The sequence below is a fragment of the Cherax quadricarinatus genome, chromosome 27 (assembly GCF_038502225.1).
Source record: "Cherax quadricarinatus isolate ZL_2023a chromosome 27, ASM3850222v1, whole genome shotgun sequence".
Taxonomy (NCBI): domain Eukaryota; kingdom Metazoa; phylum Arthropoda; class Malacostraca; order Decapoda; family Parastacidae; genus Cherax; species Cherax quadricarinatus.
Genome location: NC_091318.1, coordinates 769,443 through 775,168, shown reverse-complemented (window position 1 = coordinate 775,168; position 5,726 = coordinate 769,443). Strand labels below are relative to the sequence as shown.

The 5,726-nt window shown below is 48.7% G+C and overlaps 2 pseudogenes; both read left to right on the top strand.

Annotated features, from left to right (window-relative positions):
• The first annotated feature begins 805 nt into the window (after positions 1-805).
• On the top strand, positions 806-916 carry LOC128687743 (U2 spliceosomal RNA; annotated as a pseudogene).
• A 4,416-nt stretch (positions 917-5,332) lies between these two features.
• On the top strand, positions 5,333-5,489 carry LOC138853304 (U2 spliceosomal RNA; annotated as a pseudogene).
• Positions 5,490-5,726: the final 237 nt, after the last annotated feature.

Sequence of the window (5,726 nt, the reverse complement as noted above, 5' to 3'; positions counted from 1 at the left end):
AAATTTGCTACCTACCTTCATTCCTGAATATTTCCCATTTCCCAGGCTTATGGTTTTTACACTTCCCCAAGCATATAATAATCAGATTGTTTAAAGATTATTTTAATTTGTCCATGCAGTTCTATATGTATTACAGTATTTTAAAAAGTTTTGTAGTTTGTTATAGTTACTGGTGAAATGATAAGTCTATTAGGCTAAAAAATTAGTGATGTTTGTCAGGGTAATGAACATAGAGAAGCATTTGTATTATACTGAAATTCTCTGACCACATAGCTAAGGGAATCTCTTATAATATCTGTACTTTGTTGCAAAACAAATTTTAAAGATTAATGAATGGGAATTTAATGTACTGGGGAAACTACAGAAAATTTAGAATGCACATAAAACTTTATCAATTTATTAGAGCTGAGGAATTGCATAAATTAAAATAGTAAGCTAAACCATTAAAGGTAAATTTCTCCCATATATAGTAATGATTACCATTATTGCTGTAGGAAAGGGTGGGTCACTGTTGTGCTGCGGATGTCCTTTCAAAGAAAATGGAAGCAGTACCAGAGTATACTCAGTGGCCCACCTTTCCCTAATCATTATTATATATGGGGGGGGGAGAGAAATTTACCTGTAACAGTTTAGCTTCCTATTCAAATTTATATTCTTCAGATCTAGTAATGTGGTAAGTTTTATATGCATCCCGAATTTCCAGTAGTTTCCCCAGTTACAACGGCATGCCTTTCTTAAACCGAACTTAGTCTAGCATTAACTCCTATGCCAAACGATGTTAGTTTTCCTGTTTGCACTTTCCTTTATCGCTTCTCGGCCTTTTGGCTAAGATCAAAGTGTAGTATCTGTTCTTATCAGCTTAATAAGAAGCTACAGATACACTACCTGTACAAGAAGTTAACATCACTGACCAGTTATGGAGTTGGGTGGTGCAGACGAGGACTCTGAGGATGACCACAACTTCTGGTTTCAGATAGATGAGCGGCGATCTGAGGACGGTTCCTGCAATGAGGCCCTGACCAGTGGTGATGGACGAGGATGGCGACCTGAGGATGATTCCTGCAACAAGGACCTGACCAGTGGTATTGGACGAGGACGGCGACCTGAGGATGGTCCCTGCAGCGAGGCCCTGACCAGTGGTGATGGACGAGGACCAGAGGACAGTGGGGAGGACGACCCAAGCAGTGAGGCTTCCACTGACAGCGCTGGCCCAAGCAGTGAGGCTTCCACTGACAGCGCTGGCCCAAGCAGTGAGGCTTCCACTGACAGCGCTGGCCCAAGCAGTGAGGCTTCCACCGACAGTGAAGGACAACCAATTGAATTTTATGGTTCTCTTTTGCAGAATTGGCTCCTGTCTCCCGAGAATGGCAGTACCGATGTCCCCAATCGACCAGCAGCGAACTGCGGGGCCGCTGACGCCGACATACCCCTTCAGCAAGCAGAGCATGGTGATGTTGCTGCTGACATACACCATCTGCCGAGGGAGATTGATGGTGCTGCCGCTGAGATTCCCGAGAATGATGACGCTGACATGGACATCCCTCACCGGCCAGAGGACGATGATATCCAACCCCAACGAGATGGTAACCGCCTGATCATCCGCTTCCCGCCCCCTAAGTCCTTCAGGTGCACTGAAAACTGCCGTTGGGCGAGCGCTAGCACCGTGTGGACCAACCTTCGACAGTCGATTGAGCGACACCTCCTTGCCACACATGAGGTGATCATTCTCTCCCACTCATATATTTGTGCAGGATGCAACATCGTCCTCGGCAGTCGTCCAACCTTACACAGATGTCCCAGGAATAGACAACTGAGAATGGAACCCCCTGCACTACAGCACCAACAACGCCTGCGGTTTCGGTGCGAAAACGAAGGCTGCCATGAGGCATTCCCATCCAAAATTGGGCTGAAGAACCATAAGGCCGCACACCGCCGACAAACTGCCAGAGAGGCCCAGCAGCTTCGACTTCGCCTTCGAAGACTTCCACCTCGTCCATCGGTGGAGCATCCTCGGCCAAGAACACCACAGCTGCAGCCCCCTCCACCACAGGTGGATCCTCCTGAACAACAAACTCAGCAGACAGAACATCCCCAGCAACACGGCAGTCCACCATCTTCCTTAGCCCTTTCCCCCATACCTTCTACCCTCTCCCCCCCCTTCCCACATACCTTTGGGACCCAGGCAGATTTCCCAAGGCCTGGCTCCCCACCACCGTCCTCTCTAGTCCTTACCTCCATTCCTCACAACTCTCTTCATTCCTCCTTCTCACCCCGACCCACACCCTCGACCCCTCCTGTCCATTCACCCCTACCTCTCTCTTTGCAGGTCCAGCCGCCACCCCTCTCCCATTCTTTTACAGATGAGACCATTACCACAGTGACGCTGTCAAGGCCCATTGACCACTCCCAGCTGCCAGGAGGGGACCATCAGGATACAAGCCAGGGAAACGCCGACCACGACGACGCTGTGGAGGATTGGATCCTCGAGCCCTTTCTAGGTCCCCTGCTTGATGTTCTACACAACCCTGACTGGGACAAGTTTGTCGAGATAACACGGGAGGTGACTGAGGAAATACAGCAGGCTAACTCCATACCAACTCAACGAAATAACTCCCCTACCCGCCGGGGAACAATTGATGTTAACGACTGCAAAGCCATACAGCGCTTATACAAGATTAATAGAAGAAGAGCTGTGCGGTTAATAACTACGGGTGAGGGTAGTCGTTGCAGCTTACCTAAGGAAAGGATAGAGGCACACTTCCGTCAGATCCAGGGAGAGTTTGTTGACCTCCTAGACGACCCAGCACTAGTGGAGGCAATTCCTATCCCAACCGAAGAAAGACCACCCCTTCAACTCAACCCTTTTAAAGAGAAGGAAGTAACATTAAGGCTCGCTAAGGCTGAAAATACTGCCCCAGGTGATGACCGCATTACCTACAGGAACTGGCGACTTGCAGACCCAGGTGGTCGGGTTATTACAGCAATCTTTAACATTTGTCTACGTGAGGGCCGCATCCCAGAAGACTGGAAATCCTCACGCACTATACTGATTCCCAAGAGTGGCGACCTACAGGAGATAACCAACTGGAGACCAGTCGCACTGTGCAGAACTATCTACAAACTCTACACGGGATGTTTAGCTGCCCGCCTCAGACAGTGGGTTACTGACAATGACGTACTGTGCCCAGCACAGAAAGGCTTTATGCCCAGTGACGGGGTAGTAGAACATAACTACATTCTTCAACACTACCTTGATGAGGCCCGCAGTGGCAACACGGACATCTGTATAGCCACACTAGACATTCACAACGCCTTTGGTTCTATTCCAACTGAACTAATAGAGCTGTCACTCGACCGTATGGGTGTCGGGGAGGAGTTCAGGAGGATAATCAGTGGGATAATACAAGGTAACTCCACCCGAATCATGACCAATGAAGGAGAGACTGCTGATATCCCAACTCAACGGGGAGTTCGACAAGGATGCCCCATTAGTGGGCTACTATTCAACATTGGTATAGAGGCAATCCTGCGAAAGATCATAACAGCTGGCATAACTACAAACCCCCAGCTGAAGCACCCGTGCCTCGCATATGCCGATGACATCACTCTATTAGCACAGACACCAGAACAACTGCAGGAGCTCATCAACGTCGCAACACAAGCATGTCGGGAGCTTCGGCTAACCATCAACCCTGCCAAATGCACCGCCCTGCACATGTCCGGAGTCAGCCCACGAGGGATGAGACGAACTCCATTCCTTGTAGAAGACACACAGATTTTGTCCATTGAAGATGGACAGTACACAAAATTCCTAGGGCGCCCTGTTGGGTTTCAGCTACTACCAGATATAGCCATCATAGAAGACTACATCACCCTAGGGAGGAACATACTCGAAAGCAAACTCGCACCCTGGCAGCGATTGGATGCCCTGAAGACATTTGTTCTACCATCCGCTGTGTTTGCCATGCGAACATGGCAATTGAGGAAAACCGATTGGACACGTCTTGACTGTGCATTGCGACCTCTGATTAAAAAGACCCTGTACCTTCAGCCTCGTGCGTCTAATGAATACATATATGGAAGCAGCCCAGCTGGGGCCTGTGGCATTCCCTCTGCAGCCGAAGACTCTGACATATTCCTGGTGGATACGGCCTTCAAACTACTCACCTCACTGGACCTAGACACCAGAGACATTGCCCGGAGTGACTGCCAGCAAGTTGCATCACTACGAACCCAACAGGACCCCAACATGGAGGATGTGTGTGCCTTCTTGTCAAAGCAGGAGATGGGACGAGCAAGGGGACACCAAACACTGTGGTCCAGGGCAAGGGATGCCTCTGGAAGGATGGGTGTGACATGGTCATACAACAGCGACAGCAGAACACTGGGGCTATCATGTGGCGATTCTTCACTAGGACAAAGACACCGGTGGATAGTCGCCCGCACCATTAGGAATCACCACCGAAGCTCCAGGGATATCACCCTGCAAGCAAAACCAGACCAAGGGAAAGTGATGAAAGTAGTTGCACAGGAACGAGCATCATCACACTTCATGAGAGAGGGAACATACACAACCTTCGCCGACTGGAGATTCATACACCGAGCAAGACTAAACATGCTACCATTGAATGGCGCACGTCACTATGACAGGGGCGGTGACCGACGATGCCGAAGATGCCCTACACAACTAGAGACACTACCACATGTCCTTAACCACTGCTGGAGACACTCGGCCACCATGACCCTGCGACACAATGCATTAGTGGCAAGGATCAAGAAGGCAGCCCAGGGACGAGGGTGGAGACTCATCTCTGAGAATCAGCGTGTTGCAGATGCACAAGACACAGGACGACCAGACCTAGTCATCACAAAGGGTGGTGATGCACTGCTGATAGATGTTACATGCCCCTTCGAGAATGGACTAGAGGCATTCGCCGAAGCAAGACTGAGGAAGGAAGAAAAGTATGCCCAACTTGCAGCTGAATTACGGCAGAACTACCACCGGGTAACAGTTGAAGCCTTCATTGTCGGTTCCCTAGGGAGCTACGACCCAGCGAATGAAAGACTAATGAAACGTCTGGCCTCACGAAAGTATCAAAAACTCTTCCGGAGGCTGTGTGTGAGCGACGTCATAAAATGGTCAAGGATGATATACACTGAACATATAACAGGTGCTAGGCAATATTAATAACATTGTAAAATTTTTTAACATCAAGAAGCTTGTAACTTGATGTTTAGGACATATTAGATTAGAAATTTGATAGTGCAGACATCACAACTGAGTTCTGCTTTGCATTGTATCAAATAAATTATTATTCTGAACATGATGTAAAACCCATTGTAGCATTTTTCGAAAATAAAATCTGTTCTTATCAGCTTGGTATCTGATATGGTCCCTATGTGGGATCTTCGATATTAAACTGATTTTTGGATCATGGCGAAGTGCTAGGGGCTTGCTCCACCTTGATTGGTCCACTCCCCTACCATCTGCTTCCCGCCCCCTAAGTCCTTCAGGTGTACTGAAAACTGCCCATGGTCAAGCGGTGGCATCCTGTGGACCAACCTTCAACAGTCGCTGTAGCGAAACCTCCTGACCACACACGACGTTATCATTCTCTCACACTCGTATGTTTGTGTTGGATGTAACATCGTCCTGGGAAGTCGTCCATTACACAGATGTCCCAGGAATAGATGGCTGAGAATGGAGCCCCCTGAACTACAACACC